General features: G+C 36.3%; 1 protein-coding gene across 13 annotated transcripts in view; it reads right to left on the reverse strand.

Annotated features, from left to right (window-relative positions):
* ARHGEF10 (Rho guanine nucleotide exchange factor 10) overlaps positions 1–19662 on the reverse strand; it is a 197086-nt gene that overhangs the window by 58434 nt on the left and 118990 nt on the right. The gene's annotated exons all lie outside the window — the stretch shown is intronic.

Genomic DNA, 19662 nt, shown 5'->3' on the forward strand with positions numbered 1-19662 from the left:
TGAAGAACCACATTTCCAATAACTGGGTGATTCAAGATCAAAAGGAGGTCCTCAGTGAGCTTCCTCTGAGGTTTTAAATTAAAAAACAGAATAGAAATGGTTTGTCTGTAATGATCTGCCTTAGCGGGAATAAGGTCCACATAATTAAAGTAGCTTTCGCCACTTCTTGAGTCTTTATTGTATGCTACAGATGGTGATTTTCAAACATTTTCTCACTGTATGAGCACAGAGGATTATTAGTACAGAGAATATATTCCCTATCTCCCATTTTACTGATGATGAAACTGCCTAAGTATAATCCGCTTATCAATAGGATTTGAACTCAAAATTAAGTTCAAGACCCATGCCTTTAGCCAATGTGCCAATAATGTCCTGTCTTCTCTTCTATATTTCATATAAATAACCCACTTTAGGTTACACAGTCAGCAAGAAAAAGAGCTTGAATTCAAACTCTGGTACAAAAGGAGATTCATTTGAGTGAATAAAGCAACTGTTTCTTGAAATTTGCCTTTAATCAGGTTAGGCTTTGGATGCGTGCTTTGCAGGCACTGGTCCTTGGGCTTAGAAAAACCTCATGCTGGATGCAATGCTGTATTATCCATGTCATGAAATTGCTAATAATTTTGGAACAAGGGGCCCTGCTTTTTATTTTGCACTGGGTCCATCTTTCAGTGTGTGTGTGTATACTGATATAACATACTTAATGCTAAAACCAAAAGATACACATTTCAGATATATATCTGAAAATACTCACTGGTTAATTGAAGAGTAAGATAACCATTTATAATTTTGCAGGCATTTTATGTTAATGACATAATTACATGGCTATTTATGCATATGAGAGGACTGATTTCTTATTGCCTATCTAGACAATTCCATGATTGATTGCACTTCAAGTATTTTCATGAAGTTTCAACAAAAAAAAAAGCGCAAAACTATTCCAATGGTTATAAGTACCAACCTTATTTTTCCTCAACAGTATGTTTGTAATTAAGAAAATTTTATCCATTAACATATATATTTCTTTTTACTTATAAACTTATGATGACAAACTAAATAAACATAAACTTTGTGATAAAATCATCTCACTTATAAACCTTCATTTTATTAATTTGTTTATATTTTTTATGTTATTTTTTAAATGATCACATGATAAAATTGATCCTGTTACTTTTGGTATACAGTTCTATGAATTTCAACACATGGTATAGATTCATGTAACTGCCCCCATAACAGGCATATGAAATTGTTCCATCATTCCCCCCAAATTTTCTTGTGTTATCCTTTTACATTTACAGCCTCCCGCATCCTTATCCGCTGGCATCCACTTGCCTGTTCATCATCACCATAGTTTTGTCTTTACAAGAATGCCGCATAAATGGAATCATACAGTATAACCACAACTGTTTTTAATACATAAATTTATCACCTGCATTTGCATTCCATTGATTTGATATTTGTCAGTAGAAATTCCTTAGTTTTGAAGGACAAATGCGTGATTTGGACCATAAAAATTTTAATCCTTCCATCATTACTATCATAAGCAAAACATTACACAATTACACATAAGCACAAGGAAATTATGACTACACACCACTAGCTCTGTACAATGACAATGTTCTAAATTTTTCATGACCCATCTTCAAAATATGTGAACAAGTGAGAGAGGATGCCAATATTTTGGCAACTGTTTCTAAACTGGGTATGCCAAAAATCTGACATTTATGCCTTTAATTTGGAAAGCAACTATTTCTTCCTTCCACTAAACTTCTCTGTGAGTAAGCCACATGTTCTAATCAAGAACACTTTTACATTAAAAACAAGTATCTCAGGAGATACAACCCTATGTGGGAAAGTTAAGGTTAGAAAATTATTCAGTGGCAATGTTGTACTTTACCAAATCAGGAGATTTCATCATTGTGTAATTCTGAAGCCACTACTGTGATAACTTATCAGAAAACATTTAAATATTTTCTATCTCATTTTTCTAATCTGTAAAGCAGGGATAATAATAACTTTACTATCTACCTGGCAGTATTGTTTTGAGGATCAAATGAAATAATGTATACAGAGGATTTTTATGAACAAAGATATATATTAGGTACATTATAGAAATACATAATTTATTATAACATGCAATATATAAAATAAATGCAAGGGACTATTAATTAAATAATTTGTCACACTTCCAGAGACCTACCATCCTCTTACAGTTTTTCCCTCTAGTTAACCCCCACTAGCCTGGCCTGTATTTCATATTTTTATCTCCTCTTTTATACTGAAACTTCTCCTAACATGTTCCTAAGTAATCTTATTTTTCCTTGTAGGTAAGAAATGAATAGCCTCCCACTTACCTAAAAGAAATGATGAACTAGGTGATATTTTAAATCAGGGAAACTTTTGGAGTTTCCTAGCTTTTCATATGCATGTGATTGCAAAATTTCAGATAGCTGTTGCTTCTGATCAAGTCAGAAGCCTCCCCATGAGATAATCAGTTAGGCCATAATAATTAGCTAGCTCTCACTTAACGAAATTTATCAGTTAATTGATTCAAACTGTTTTAGTCATATCCAAATGATCTAAATTTGGGGGAGAAATGAGGCAAATGGTTAGCATATAAAGAAATGGAAAGATATTTGATTATTCCCATTAGCTAACTGAATACATGGTGAATTTATACACACCTCAGTGGGTGAGTTGACTAGTGGAATAATTTGGAAGTCCTCTTTCCCACCAAAGAGGAAAGATTTAAAGTCATGATAATATTTTCTGAAATATCTGATATAAATGCTGAGATATTTTTATAATTAAATGACTTTTAATTAATTAATATGTATTTTTCATACCTCCTACAGTGGATCGTACTCTTTTACTGGCGAGAAATAAGGAGGAAAGTTTAGAAAGAGCCAGTGGAAGAAATGTATCTGATTTTGCAAAAGTCAAAAGCAGAACTGGAAAGCAAGAAAAAAAATATTGATCTCTTTTTATGATCCTTCTGAATTTGCAAGCACATGCTGTGGAGGTAGGGGCAGCCAACCTTCTAACTCATCTGCTAGTTCTATCATCTGCTTTTACTACTTTAGAGGACAGAAAGGAGGGAAGAGCAATCACTGTGCCTCCATCACGAAGTTGCATTAATTCAGTCCTATCTTATAACTCATCTGTGACAAAAAATGCTACCAATGATATCAAACTTTTACGGGAAGGATGAAATATACTCCCTCCCCCCTCCCCCCCGTGAATTAGTGAATCATCTATATTGAGACTAAAGGGCTTTTATCTAACACATAAAAATATGCCCAAGTTTTATATTTGGGTCTGAGCATCAGATATGATTTATAAAGGGGCACACGCAGGACAAAAACTAGCACAGCATGGAACAAAGACAGCACATACTTAAAAAGTAAGGCTCTCCATTCAGACTTTAGAAAATAACCATCACAAACCCCAATGTGATCAAGAGGATGGAGATGTTCCTGGCGCCATCCTCAATTACAGCTCTAAACGACCAGCAAAAACTGGCGAAAACAACTTTCTCAAAGCTCCAAAAGCAGTTACAGGATTGCAGTAACAGGGTGAGTGCCAAATTAAGAAAAAGGCAACTTAAAACACCCTTGCTGACCCAAGTTCATTCATTCTGAGGAATTTGTAATTCTATGATTAAAAATGTCACAATAATTTGAAAATTTCCTTCCGTGACTTCCCTACTATCCTCAAAGTATCTTTGGGAGGGGTGGTCAATAAATCAGTAAGATATATACATTATCTAGAGAGTTTATATTTGTTTCTCAAGATATTAAGGAATTTGGCAGCACATTAATTCGATTGATTACTTGTTGTGACTAATAAATTTGTACTATCCTGAAGATATGTTAATTCCTATTCAATACATTGTAAAAATTATGTTATCTACTAAAAAAATTATAGCAAAAACAGACAGCAGAGCTGTGAGTGTTCTTCAAATAGCATTTAAATTTAAGGAAAGGGTTGTCTTTTTTTTCAGTCAAATTTTAAAATACATATTTACATTTTTTACAACAGAAGAGCTGTAAATCAAATTTTTGCTATAGCTGATTTCCAGCCATCAAGTCACATATTTCTTGTATTTCAAATTATGTGAGTGAAGTTCTTTATTGCTGTACTGACACACAATTGCTCCATTTATGCAAAAGGGCTTCCCAATTCTTTCTCACCGCTACTGTTTCCATGGATATCCCTGCAACTTGTTTGAAAATTCAGTGTTTTGTAAGCTAAATGGAATCTTGTGTGGCAAACAAGAAAGGAACTGTGTACCAAATAAAAAGCAACTATACCTATAAAAAAAATCTCGACGGTGCATACTTTGGATTTCTCGGAGTGTCAACGTGCCTGGTTAACCCATTACATATTGGGCAGTTTCCCACTTCATTACACAGACCAATCTGCACATAAAAACTTTTAAAAGTGTCTCCTCTGGTTCTGTAAGAGATTTCAGAGCCAGAAGATGTCTCCAGGCATAAGGAAAGAGGATGATAAAAGGAAGAAATAATGGAGAATTAAAGGGAACAGGCTGAAGAAGGGATTAAGGACCGAACAGTCCACATTTCTAAGGGCTGGGAGGAGAGGGTGGGGCTGTGGAGGGGTGTTTAAGTTGTTAATGCCAGTAGTCTAATTATGAGTAACAACAGGCTCCCACGCCATGGTTTTCAGATCTGTCCATCAATCTTCAGTCCATGGTACAAGCATTCCTTTCAAGAACTTCTGTGATTAGTTTTGTTCTAGTTTTTTCTCCTTCAATCTACTTTATTCTCCTTAGAACCATGCAGTAGTTTCTGATTGTAAATCATGTTCACCTAACATTCCTTCCTCAAGTACAGTATTATGAGGTCACCTTGTCTATCTTGTACGCTGCACTCATGCAAAAGCTCTTTATTTCATAGAACTTGCTACACATCACACCTCTTTTATCTCTAGTGGATGAGTTTCAAATTCAAAAGACATGTTTTTAAATTTTGTTTTTTTGTTTTCTCAAACAACAATGCTGGTGTTCACAAAATGAACTAATCCAACAAACACTTATCCTTTTACTTTTAGAATGCAGTTGACCAAAAGTTGCGTTTCCCTTGCAGATGGAAATAAAATTTGAAGTTATGAAGACTACAAAATATTAGTGCACAATGTTGCTGCAACAAAGAGAGAGAGTGCTAACCAGAATAAAAGTGCTAAAGAGAAGAGAAGATTTGAAGTGCTTTAAAGGACTGCCCATAAGGTACAGGGACAGCTTGAATGGAAGTTGTTATAAAACAAAGACAGTTGTTTTACTTTTCTTCATCTTCTACGGGAGCCTGAGTTTAAAAAAGCAAAACAAAATGCAAACTAAAAGAAGAATCTTGTTTTCTTATGGCTAATCTTCCTGAAGTTACTGTGGTTGGATGTAGTTCCTTACTTAAAACAGAGGAGCTATTTTGCTGAAAGCAAAGACCTGAGGATATATTGGTATTCAAGTTCCAGAGAAACAAAAGAGGTACAGAAGAGAAGCAGGCCAAGCTGCTTCTGGCTGCAAGGTCACTTTCAATGTTGTAGACAATTAGAGTGAGGTCTCAGACTGACAGGGTCACTGGCTCCGGAGGGTCCCTCAGGGCCCATGTGGACTTGTGTTCTGGTGAATCCCAATTTTGGACACACTGTTATAAAGTCATTTGCAAATACCGAAGATGACAACTGGTCTCTGTAATTAGAGTTTGTCAACCCACAGAGGGGGGTGGTCAGTTACAATGCAGAATCCTACCTGTGATACAGAAATTAGTAAATAGCTGCACAAGGATTGTTTTGGTCCTTCCTTATTAATTCTACTATTAAAAAGCTCCACATTAACTAATATAATTCAAATACCGTTGTAACAAAAATAATTAAATGGTTTCAAAGGGTCATTCTGCCAGTCTAGATGCCTGCCTGAATAGATGTAGCGCTTCCCTGGGCCTGCCAGGTCTCCAGGTGAGATGTGTATTTCTGACATCCCTCCTGATGAGATACGCCTGGAGTGGAGACTGCCTGTGTGGAAGCAGAAGTGTGAAAGTTGAGGATTTACCCACAAAATTCCCATAGGAAGAGTCCACAGTAGCATCATTTTGGCCTTTGCTATCCATACCATTTTCATAATGGCACCAGAGGTGAAATCGTGGAATAAATGATCAAGTCACTCTTCAACTATGGTATCTTAATACTCAGCTTCAATTGTACGCTTTCAATTACAAAATGCTCACTTGCTTAGACTGGAGTAGAACTTTTCCCCTAAATTTCTTTCCTATATACTTTTTTAAAAATTTATTTTATTTTATGTTTTTCATACATGGGCAGGCACCGGGAATCGAACTCGGGTCCTCTGGCATTCCAGGCGGGCGTTCTTGCTTGCTGAGCCACCGTGGCCCGCCCTCTTTCCTATATACTTTTAATAAGTATTCAAATAATTAAAATGTGATACTAGGACATGTGTATTAGTTTCCTTGGTCCGTTCCTCCATATCTCAATAGTAAGAATCTCTCCTTAAAATAAACTCTCAAATACTGAGAGCTAAATTATAAAATGCGTTGAAGCCTGACACTCTCATCCACTTCCATATCAACTGAATAGCTTAACTTTAAAGAATATGATTTGATGACCAGCTCTGTCATTTCTCACTTGATGGCCCTAAGATGTTTCTCTATAGTGGCATACACCTATTGTTTAAATATGTTGCAACAATACAGTGTTTGCAAAACTTTGCAGTACAGATAAAGTCTTGGTACTAGTCATCAGATGAATAACATAAATGAATGGGAAAAAATGACCCATACATCCTTCAAGGCAGCAAAACAGGGGGAGGTGTAACTTCCTCGGTGGGGAGGAGGATTGTAATTAATAGGTAAGTGATTATGGCTGTGCTGTGGAGAAACCTGACTTCCCATGTAAGAAGGCCTTTTACACTTAGTTTACATCTGCTCTAGCAGTCTTGCACCATATTGGATATAAAGTATGTTTTGGTTTCCTAGACCGCTCAAGCCAGTATCACACAAAGGAGTACTCAAACAATGGGAATTTAATGTCTTGCAGTTTTGAGGCCAGGAAAAAGCCCACATCAAGGCATCATCAAGGTGTCGCTTTCTCCTTGAAAGCTACAGCACTTGGGGGCTCGCTGTGGTGGTCCTCGGACCTCGGCTCCTCTGTAACATGGCAATGCACATGGTGGCCTCTCCTGCCTTCTCAGCTCTCCTCTGGGTTCCGCTGAATTTCAGCTTTCTCCCTATGGCTTTCTTTTTCTGTTCATCTGAAGTTCATTTCACTTATAAAGGACTCCAGTAATAGGGTCAAGACCCATCCTGATTGGCGGGGCCACACCTCATCAAAAGGCTCTACTTAAAATGGGTTCACACCCACAGGGATGGATTATGTTCAAGAGCATGTTTTTCTGGGGTACAGACACCTTCAAACAACTGTGGCAGGATCTAGAGTTCAAGTTATAGTCTTTGTGTTTTCTACAATATATGGCCACTTCCATCTATCTACTTTCATTTTCTGTTCATTTTTTTTTTACTTCTTATGATGATGTACAGTTAGAAATAACTTATTTCTAATTTAAAACCAAACCTAAGGGGGTTGCATTATGTTTCAATATAAACTCATCCTTTTGGAATGATCAATTAATATTCCAATTTTATTTATTTGTTGGTTAATGTGTGAGTTGCTCTCATCACTCCTAATACATAAAAAAATTGTATTATTCTTAACGATACATCTTTTTCCCCTGACACCACAGTTACCTAAATTGTTGGTTTAATAAATCTTAACTTTTCAGAAAAGCAATGCGTATTCTATGTTACCTATTATCAAGAGTAATTGTTTCATTGATTAAAAACTTACACAGATTTCAATATAACATGAAATAAATGGAAATTTTAAATGTTATTATGAAATTATAATGAAAACAGTCTTATTCTGTTCAAAAGGTTGGGCCATGAAACTTTTGAGGCAGTTATGATGATGTCAGGTAATTGTTCTATGTTAGTTTTTAATAGCCAAATACTCAGACACAAAATTTAACTTTACCTGGTAATTTTCAACCAGTTTCCAGGATAAGCTGACGGTAGGAAGTGAAAATTGTAAAGCACAAAGTGTCCTGCCTTGGGGGATAGGAAATATATGTGAGAGTTCTTTGCCCTTCGACTGGCCAGCTGTAGTTGTGTTTGTTTTTGTAATGAAAGGAAACTAGAATTATTTTTCATCTACTGCATAGAAAGAAAGGAAGCTGGACTTTTGCATATAAGGAAATTGAAAAGAAGAATCGAGACTCCATTATGAGGCCTATATTCTCTCATCTTTCTTTTCTTATGCCAGTCTTACATGTGAACCTAATAAATTTTCTGCCTACTTAAACAAAATAGAAAAGACTATATTGTGATAATTACCCATGGTATTTTAAAACTTAATATTTAATAATCACCCAGCCAGAAGTTCAAAAACAAACCACTATAAAGATTCTTAATAATAACCTAAGGGGAAATTGAGAATAATTAAGGGAGGATAAGAAAAAACAAAACAAAAAACCCCACATCTTAGGCTTCTTTGTTTCTCTGAAAATATTTAAACAGGGGAGCATTGCTAGGAAAACCCTTTAAAAAAAAAGAGTTCAAAGAACAGTAAGGTGAGGCTAAGATATGTTTTAAATAAAATTAATATAAATAGTGTTGCTGCTGAAAGACTAGGCAGTACAATGGAATGTAGTAGTATTACCAAAACTAGACTCTAGTATAAACAGGAATTAAATATGCGAGAAAGGAAACATCACCAAAAAATGGAGGAAAACGGAATAATTCAAGAACCAGTATTTGGATAATGGCCATGACAGATGGATAGGGGATAAATTTTGATACCTTCCTCTCATATATAAAAATAAACTGAAGGATTAAAAAATGAACAGCAAAAACATATACACAAAAACATACACACTTTTTAACCTTTGGATGGATCAGGAGTTTCTAAAAATGAGAACAGAAGTAATCACAAAGAAAATAATAGATTTGACTACATAAAAAGGAAACATTTTAGTTATGACATTATAGATAACAAAATTTAAAGCCACATAAAAATGGGAAATCATTTTCCATAAAGATTATACATTAAAGTATATAAAATGATAATATTCAAAACCCTCAAGATGGCTAATAAACATGGTAAGTGCTCATTTTCATTAGTAATCAAGGGCAAGCAAATTAAAACAGCCAGATATCAATTTTCCCAAATCAAGTCAATAAAGTTTTGTTTTGTGGTTGAAACTACACATAGCTGATGGAAATGTAAACTGGGAATAACTTTCTGGAAATTGCAACTTGCAAAATACATCAAGAGTCTAAAAATGTTCCACTCTTTGACCTAGGAATTACACATCTAAGGAAATTAAGACTGACTTATGTGAAGGATGTCCATATATTCACTAGTCATAATAGCAAAATAATAGGGGCAGCTTAAATATGCAAATGAACTATGGTACAACCATTATGAAATATTATGTGGTTAATTTAAATTACTTTTATTTAGAATTTTTAATGACATAAGAAAACTGTCATCATATAATAGTAAATGAAAACACAACATATAGGAGCATAGTTGATCTATATTGTAGTAAAGTTACAAAAGCACAGGAAAAAGACTGGACAGAAAGAAACTGCAATGTTAATATACTCCCCAGATACAGGAATTACAGATAATTTTTAATGTCTTTAAACTTTTTAGTCTTTTCAACAAGGAAATGAGCTAGTTCCCAGGAGAAAGAGAGTAATTTTTAAATAGTATTATATATAAACCCAAAGTCTGATAAATGAGGTATAAATTCAGTTTCTCTAATAATGAATTGTGTTTCTGACAAGGACGGAATACAAAAATCTTGGTTATAAATTAGTAGCGATCATAACTAGAGCTCTGAAAAATAAATCCTATCAAGTTCTGAACATGTTACTGTGGATTTTCTACCTCCCAGTGGCAGCCCACCCAAACCCTAGCCCCAGAAAACCTATGTGTAAAGAGATCACCCTTCAAAGCTAAAGCTGCTACATAAAGGTACAAAAGAACAATAAGAATTTTCCATTGGCGAACATCCAGTCTGGCTTCTAGTTTTTATAAAAATCAAGTATAGTATTTTATAATGTGAAAATACCATATTCATGAAGACATGTGCTATGCCCCAGCTATAAGAGCGCTAATCAAGAAATGAAACTATCCCTCCGATGGTGTCTTAAAACTCAGCATACAATATTGATTTGCTCAACATTTAACTGGAATGTGTCTGTGCATTCATAGATATATTTATATGTATAATACACACAAACATATCATCCATAGAAACTCATACACAGATACTTACGTGTGGGCAGTTTTCCATGTTTAGCAATCCATACCTACAGACATAGACTTAATTTTCAGATTAGATTACATATTTTTCTGTGGAATCTTCTTTATCAGACAAGATATACAAATATAAAAACACAGCCATTTTATCTGCATATCATTTGCAGATGATTAACTATGACCACTGCATTGAAAGCCTGGCCACTAGACCCTTGGACAACACCAGAGGCCCGAATGGAATGTCTGCAGAGGAAAGTCAAATTTAACTTGACAAGTCATTCTTCCATGCGTTTGTGTGTAATTTCAAGGATCTCCTATATAAGCTGTTTGTATTTCAATATCCACATATTTTATACAATAATGTGCGTATTATATACATTGAAAATATGGACCTATATCTTCATGTAGTGTTAAGTTTCCCATTTGCTTCCTATAGCATTTCTAAAGAAGATAGAGTGGCACCTGTTTTAGGGGTGTGTTGCTGAACACCCAGAAGATTCACACCAGCTCCTGTTGCTAAGGGAAATGAGAGACAAAAACAAATATGGCAAAGAAGAAGGTAGCTATCTTTCTGGACGCAGAAACATTTCCACATTTTATGGCAACACCACCTTATGCACAACTACATGCCAGGCTGTTTTAAACGAGCCTCTGACTATAAAAGACACTTTTCTCTGCTTTTGGTACCATTCTGTCACTGCTACTGTCATCTCCTCCCACACAGAGGCAGGCAGACACGCTCCTCTGCCAGCTGCTGTACCACTGAGAGCAAAGCGTGAAAGATGGAGCTTTAAATAATAGTCATAAGTGGATAAAAGCGAGGACAGGAAGCACAGACTAAAGTTGCAAGTGAGCTCTGCCACTCACTCTGTCACTTTCGTCTCTTAGTTTCTTTTCTTGCACTCCAATTTTTTAAAAGTATGAAATACTTTTCCAATGCAGAAAACAACATGTGAACCCATTTTTTAAATTTACCACCCAAAATGAACAGATGTTAACATTTTTTGCCATTATTTTTGCTTCAGATGTCATTTTTGCGAAAAGAAATAAAATGTTATAGGTACAAATGAACTCCCTCCCATCACCATTAGCACCTCTCCCTCTCCACCCACCATGACCACTATTCAGAAATGGACACACAGCATTCATCATGTGTGGTTCTATTATATATGTATGTTTTAAGATGTTTTTCAGACACCCACATGGTGTATTTGCAAGGGAAGATATTTCCTTGAGCAGAAAACTGCCTAACAGACACATAAAATAAAGCATCCAGCAGTTAAGGGACACTAGATTAATCACTTTAAACAAAAAAAGCTTCTTTCTGCTTCTGCACACATCCACTTCTCAAATCCTGCTCTGAATGGCGAGTTCCCAATCTTAGAAGATTAACACATTTCTATAGCATAGCTGCTGGAAGAAAGATTCATGATATAGTTTTTTTTCTAACTCTATAGAGTGCTACTGCATCAATTCAATTAGAGACACGTGTTTGGCGGCTATCTTCTGCAGATATGGGTTGTTTCAGTTTGCTAATGCTGCCAGAATGCAGTGTGCCAGAAATGGAATGGCTTTTATAAAAGGTGGTTTATTAAGTTAGAAGTTTACAGTTCTAAGGCCATAAAAATGTCCAAACTAAGGCATCCAGAAAAAGACACCTTGACTCAAGAAAGGCCGACCTGGGAAGGCAAGTGGATGGTGTTTGCTGGTTCTTTAGCTTCTGGTTTCAAATGGCTCTCTCAGGCTCTGTGGATCCTTCTGGCTTCTAGCTTGCTTAGCATCTCACAGGAAGGCACAGGGCGACAGAGTCTGCTGGGCTCTGCATCTCCAAACATCTGTGTCTAGGCATCTGCTTTTTCTGTTGGCACACCAAGCATCTCCAAATGTCTGTGTCTATGTCACTTCTGAGCTTTCTCCAAAATGTTTCCCCTTTAAAGACTCCAGTAAACTAAAAAAGACCCACCTTGAATAGGTAGAGTCAGATCTCCATCTAATCAAAAGGTCACACCCACAACTGGGTTTGTCACATCTCCATGGAAATACCTTAATCAAAAGTTTCTACCTCACAATACTGAATCAGAACTATACAACACGGCTGCTCCCACAAGATTGGATCAGGATTGAAAGAATATGGCTTTTCCCAGGTACACAACAGTTTAAAACTAGAATATCGTATTTTAAAATCTAATGCCATATGTGAGAAACTATCACATTAAAATGAAACTGACTTCTGTTAATTACCAACCATCTACCACTTCAGCTTTGCTTTACAGGAAAACCAAAAGACTATTTCAAGATTTTTCATAATATTCACAGTGTCAAACATTAACCACCTAGATAGGAATCTCTGATGGCCAAATTTTATGTTTGCTTTCAATATTCATCCAAAGAATTTAATGATTCTTTAGATGCTAATGAGAAAGGTCTGGAAATTTGCACATGATACAGGAAAAATGGCACTGAACGCTAGCATCACCTCCACTCTCACAATATTTTAACAGTACGATGCTTAGATGAATGGGATATTGGTTGCCATAGCAATCAAGAAGATAGGCATTTATTCCATTCTGATTCCATTCAATTTTAAGTACCACCCTAAAAAGTGCTGCATATTTTAAATGATTTAAGTTTTACTATAGTAGACTTCAGTAGCCCTTATCCGCAAATCTTCAAGACAGAGTTCAACTCTTACATGCTTAAGGATCAAGAACTGTGGAGCTTCACCACAGGAGGCACTTGACTCAAAAAGGACCTGCTTCAGAACACAACAGTGCTGTCCCTGCCTGTAAGGGCTACTGTAGCTGCTACTGTAAAAAATCTGGTTGAGACCGATATCTGAGAAGGGGTAATCTAGATTAGACAGTCACTTCTTCTTGAGATTCTCATTTACTATATCACTGCATCAAAACAAACCCTCATTAAACTGTTTTGCTTATTTGACTTGCAAACCTTATTGGGTTTTCTGACTTGCCTCTGTAGAACTGCAATTTTCACCAGGGACTCATATGTGATATAGTCTTAAGAGGAATAGTTCTTCATTTTTTAAAGAGACAACTATTATAAGGACATCTGTTCATTAGCTTGTCCAATATCCTTTATATTGAGACTCCTGTGATAAATTCTACTTGAAGCCCAAAGCCAGCAAAAAAGGATTTTCTTCCTCAATTAATCTGTATGAGTATTTCTAATAAAAAAGTATAATTTATAATCTGTTCTTTCTCTGTCTTTTATTTTAGAAGATCGGAATTAGATTCTGTGTTTAACTGTTAAAGCTTTCCTCAGTCATATTTACTTCTACTTAAAAACCATAAATTATTCCCTCCTTCTTTCTGCTTTGGTCTTTGTATTTTGTTTATTTGTATTGTTTTTTAAATTGTGCTAAATTGTTTGGTCTTATGTTTTTATGGGAACTCCCTCAATTTTTTGCACTTGCCTCAACTCAAATTTTTGCATTTGACTGGAAGTTTGGGCCTGTATCTCAGGCAAACTCTCTGTGTTCCTTTAGGAATTCTGTTTATTCAAGCTCTTTTTCCTTATTCTTCTTTCTCAGACTATAGACATGCTTAAGTCTCATCCATCTCATTTTTAATTAATAATAATAATAATTCTCTCTTATTCTCAAGCTCCCTGTAGCTACTGCCTTATTTCCCCCTTCATAGCCAAATTGTAGAAAGAATTCTGGCACTTTTAGACGATTTAGACATATGGCAGGCACTCAATAAATGTTTCTGAAGACATGAAATGAAACTAATCCAGAAAAGGGTTGCCTGACTAAATTTACATTCTCTCTACAAAGTTCCCAATAGCAAACAACATGTTTCAAAACAGAGAGGCTGCTTTGCTTTCTGCATTGCCATTTGTCTAATATGCAACCCTCCCCTACACAAGGACAGAATACTATTAAGATATACAGTCAGCCTTATTTGCACAGGATTTTTTCTTTTTAGATTTCTCATTATCACTCCATTTTATGCATAGTTCATTAACTTTGGCCTCAATGCCACCCAATAAGCAAAGGCATACAAAACTGATCTAACACACTTAAGTGTATTTTACCTTAAGACTAAGTATCATGCTTTTTATTTTTACTATCTGTTCTGGTTTGCTAGCTTCTGGAATGCAATATACCAAAAACAGAACGGCTTTTAAAAGGGCGAATTTAATGAGTTGCAAGTTTACAGTTCTAAGGCTGAGAAAATGTCCCAATTACAACAAGTCTATAGAAATGTCCAATCAAAGGCATCCAGGGAAAGACACCTTGGTTCAAGAAGGCCGATGAAGTTCAGGGTTTCTTTCTCATCTGGAAAGGCACATGGTGAACACGGTCAGGGTTCCTCTCTTATCTGGAAGGGCACAGGGTGAACACGGCATCATCTGCTAGCTTTCTCTCCTGGCTTCTGGTTTCACAAAGCTCCCTGGGAGGTCTTCCTTCTTCATCTCCAAAGGTCGCTGGCTGGTGGACTCTGCTTCATGGTGTCGCTCTCTCTGAATCTCTCATTCTCCAAAATATTTCCTCTTTTATAGGACTCCAATAAACCAGTCAAGACCCACCCAAATGGGTGGAGACATGTTGTCCCCTAATCCAGTTTAACAACCACTCTTGACTAAATCACATCATCCAGGGAGATGATCTCATTACAGTTTCAAACATACAGTATTGAATAGAGATTATTCTACCTTTATGAAATGGGATTTATATTAAAACATGGCTTTTCTTAGGGGGCATACTTCCTTTCAAACCAGCACACTATCATTTTTAAGGATTAAAAAATTAACTAGAAAATAATGTGGCTGATTTTTTTTTAATTAAATGTATCAGTATTTATGTGACTAAATGAGTGCTATCCTTTAAAATATATCAACTTGTACTCTAATTTCTCGAAACATTTTAAGAACTTCCCCTTGGGAATTGTTTAAAGATAAGTGGTGTTGGATTGAACACATTCCCTACAAAAGATCTGTTCAGGTCACAACCCCTGGACAGTGGGTGTGAATGCATCTGTAAATAGGAACTTTGAAGATGTTATTAGTTAAGGTGTACCCAAATTGAATGAGGGTGGGTCTTAGTGCAATACAGCTGAAGTCCTTATAAGCAAAGGATATTGGATATAAGAGAGAGAAGCCATCAGTGGTAGGTAGGAGCTAGGAGTCAACGGTACCCAAAAGTGAAAAGAGAAGCCTCCACCATGTGCATTGCCATGTGACAGAAAGCCAAAAAAAATCCAAGGATCACTGATAGCTAGCCATAGAATGCACAGCCTTTGGGGAAAAAGCATCAATTTTGCTGATGGACTTCCCCTAGCTTTTAAACTATGAGCCAACAAATGCCCATTGTTTAAGCCAACCCACTGTATGGTATTTGTTACAGCAGCCAGGAAACTAAAAACAGGCAGTAATAGGTCTCCAGTGGCCATTCTTATGAAGCACCACCTAATATATCAAGACCTGTCTGGTAGAATTAGAGCTCATCTCCTCTACCACAGGGAAGATTTCCGTATGACACTTCTTGTCACTCCACAGTTCCTACTTAGCCAAGCGTCCTGCAAATAAAGAGTGCTTTATAGTCAATTTTTTGAAACTGAACTGAGGTTATAAAGATTGTAGATGAAAACGGTCTACCATCACCTTAGTTCCGGTAACAGAAAAATCTATTTTTTCATAAAATTCACCCCTCCAAACAGAATGGAACTTAAACCAAAAATTGACAACTATATGCCAACAAGTCTACTGCATTAGGACTAGGGCAACAAATAGTTCACAATCTTTCTCTTCACCACCACCAGTCCTAATTTAAGAAGTTGGTGAAACCTTATAAATCACCCCAGAAAAATGCATGCAATTTTGCAAAATAACTTCAGGGGGTCAGAAAGTTTCAACTAATCCATGGATCCCTAGAGGATCTCTGGGTACCAGTTTGCAAGGTGTGCACTTGTAGAGAAAAGTTTGACGCTAATAAAATGTCATAACTCAACAAGAATAATATATGCAAAGCATGTACACTCTTTCACTGGAGGATTTAAAGCTTTTTACATGCAGTTCCTTCCTGGGTTTCATTGATGGTGGCTGTGTCATACTTTCTAAAAGCTGCGGTTGCTAAGCAACGACACCTACACCCCGTGTTCAACACCGAATAACAGACCAAAATTTCCAGTACTAATTTTTATAACAGATCCATTCAAACAGCAGAGAAGTCACATGAATGTCAACTTAGAACAAGAATTTCTAACTTTGCTTCTCAAGATAATTTGGAGATGACAATTTACAAGAGAATCATAAGGAACAAAAATACTGAGGATAAGTTTGAAATCATCCTATAGAAATTCTGGAAGAGACATCTGAGGCAACCCAGCTAAAATGCGATTCATGGAGGTGACACTTTCATCTGCTTAAACAACAAGCATCTACCAGTGATGTGAAGAGGAAGAGAAAATTTTGCCTGGTGCTAATGAGATTAATAGTATAGATCTGCTACGAAGCAATTATATTCTGCCCTTAACAACAGATTATATCTCTATCCTGTGATGAGTGAGTCAGGACCCACCAAGATAAATCCTTTCTCAATACTAGAAACTTGCTGATGAATGTGTTGATCATTTCTAACATCCAAGGACACATTATACTGTATTGTATAATATCTAAAAAGCCCCAGAGAGTTTTGACATCAGTTCAGTCTTCCTACACACACAGTGAGAAATTATAACTATTTTAAGGAATTTCTAATCTAAGAGGAATTTTAAAGGTCATTTACTCCATTCCCCTCTTTTACAGTTGAGAGCTGAAAATTAAACCCCACTTTATGGATAGGGAAACTAAGCCATGGAGGTCCACAAAGTTAATAATGGACACACTAAAACAAGAGCCCAAGAGAACACCTTGTTCATGGATTGAGATGTAGTCTATGTGCCAATGACTCCCAAATCTTTGTCTCTAGCCCAGCCCTCCTCCATGAACTCCAGACTCCGGTATCCATTGCCTACTGGCCCTCTGCACCTTCGTTCTCTAACTGGTACCCAAATGTATAAAGTCTATTGTATGTGAATACCTTAATAAAAAAGCTAAAAACTTTAAAAAGTATCATGTCCAACACAGAACTGTTAAATTCTTTCCACACCCCCAAACCTGCTCATCCCCTAATCTCTGCCTCATGAGGGCAGGAACTTCATTTCTCATGTTCGCAACTGTATCTCCAGTCTGCAGAACAGGTGCTCCTACTTCCCATCCAGGGCTTTAGCTGTGTGGCCATCGGTTAATTTAGAAACATGTAGGTGACAAGACTCTCTGTACAATGAAACTCGATATTAATTTTGGAAGGTAGATTTACTGTCTCCTATAATAAATGGTCAACAGATTTGGAACTTTAATCACTTATTAGTATTTAGATATCTGTGCTATGTATATTATAAAAAAACTTTTCATTTTCTAATTATAAAAGATGACAATTTAACTGTATCATCTTTAAGAATATGTATATATTCCTGTCTGAACCAATTATGTTTCACGTCATATGTGCATCACTGTATAATGAAAAGGGCAAAACTTGGGTAAAATACTAGATCAGCCACTTAACTAGCCATTTGATATTCCCTGAATCCTCCTTTCTCATTCACAGGGAATACAAAGAGCTAACTTGAAGGATTGCTGTAAATACCAAGTTTATTCATATAAGCAAAATATCTGACTCATAAGATACACTTACTAAGAAGCATTTATTAGTATAAAAAGGCAACACAATGAGGTGAAAAGCTCAAAGGCTTTGGGGCTTGAAGCCTCTCTGAGCCTCAGCTTCCTTCTGTTCAAGAAGGGAATGATTGTGGGCTGCTGAAAAGCTTAAGCGTGGTGGTTACTCTTTTTACAATAATTATCTTTCTATTTAATAATCTTCCTCTTTTATGTTGCTAAAATGCTTTCTTCTAAATTCTACTCAGAGTCTAGCAACTCCACAACTTTTATGCAAAACAAAACAAAGACAGAAGGAATCTGAAGGCACCAACTGTTTTCTACCACAAATGCCATTTTATCTAAAACGTTATTTTTCTATTGGATGAGCAATGCCTACCTGCCTGACCTTTGTGAAATAATAATTCAATCAAGGCTTTCACTAAAGAAAAAGAAAATATTAACTCTTCAAACTTGATCCTAACAAATAGCACACAAATCACGACTCTTTGAAAAATCAAATAAAGCCTAAACACGTTCTGTCTAATCTTCTAAAGATAAACCAGTGAAGCAGCAGGGAGAATGAGAAGAAAACGCAGTAGCATGAAGCATTTCTCCAGTGAGCACTGGAGGGCAGTCCTCAAAGCATGGTCTAGGACAGGCCAGCAACATCCCACAAATTTATCACCCGAGAATTTGTTAGAACTGCAAGTTCTCAGCCCCATTCCAGACCTGCTGATTCAGAAACTCTTCTGGTGGGGCCCAGCAATTTTTGCTTTAAGTGGTGAATTATTCTGTAATAGTTTGAGAACCACTAGTGAAGGGGATAAGGAGAGGAGGAAGGAGGATGGTAGTAAATAGTTCTTAGTTAAAAATGGACTTTACGTGTGACTGATTTGAAGGATCAAGTGAACATGCTATTCCTTGCTGGCACCCAGACTCCAGGGACTCTGTTCTTGGCTCTCTAATGGGGAACCTCATCTTGTCACCTAAGCCAGGAATTGCTATATTAAAAGATTTATCCTAGCTAGATGCCTTAGCTTCTCACACAGTATATACATAGTAAATTCAATGAGACCTTATTTAGTTCCTAAAGAATGCATTTTATATTTTCCAACAGTTTCCATTCAATATGTTTTATATTACATATCTAACATTTTATCAACTTTTACATTTTTAAAATATGTGAATATGATGAGATAAACCACTGTGAAGAGTATGTCCCCTTGATAATTTACTTAACTAATTCAAGGAATCATAACTGAATGCATCATGATGGACACTGGTCATACTGCAATGAACTGATAAAAATAGACCTCTGCTCTCATAATTGAAAGGCTGGCTTCTTCAGTGCCATTCTAATACCAGAGTAGTATTTCCGAGGGAACTTGCCAGCCCTATACTTATTATCACGTCTTCTAGTAACTGAGCAGGATTATGAGCTAGAAATCTCCCAAGGAAAGAAAAAGCCCAACCCACCACAGACAATTCAGGAATCATGCTGCTACTTTAGCTGTGGGGCTACTTAATTCTCCGTATGCGGAAGTGACTTCCTAGGATCCTAAACCGGTCAAGTTTCCAATCCGCTTATGTTAATGCAGGTGGTAATAATGGCGCGCTGGCCACCCTAGTTAAACAGTGGGCGCTTCA

Source organism: Tamandua tetradactyla, chromosome 3 (genome assembly GCF_023851605.1).
Source record: "Tamandua tetradactyla isolate mTamTet1 chromosome 3, mTamTet1.pri, whole genome shotgun sequence".
NCBI lineage: Eukaryota > Metazoa > Chordata > Mammalia > Pilosa > Myrmecophagidae > Tamandua > Tamandua tetradactyla.